Genomic DNA, 277 nt, shown 5'->3' with positions numbered 1-277 from the left:
AAAAAAAAAAAAAAAAAAAAGAGTTGCATGCTCCACCGACTGAGCCAGCCAGGTGCCCCAAAAGGTTTGGGTTTTGACAAATGCATAGTGGCAGGTATAAATCATGAAAATGTCATGGAATTCACTCACAGATCCTTATATCATCTCTAGTTTTGCCTTTTCCAGAATCTCCTACAAATCGGGTCACTCAGTGTGCAGCCTTTTCAGACTGGATTCTTTCACTTAGAAAAATACATGTAAAGTTCATCCATGTGATTGTATGGGGTGATGGTTCATT

The sequence above is a fragment of the Callorhinus ursinus genome, unplaced genomic scaffold, assembly GCF_003265705.2.
Source record: "Callorhinus ursinus isolate GAN/ISIS: 27379988/994484 unplaced genomic scaffold, GSC_fseal_2.0 scaffold7143, whole genome shotgun sequence".
NCBI classification, from domain to species: Eukaryota; Metazoa; Chordata; class Mammalia; order Carnivora; family Otariidae; genus Callorhinus; species Callorhinus ursinus.
Note: the sequence above shows the minus strand (reverse complement) of the source record.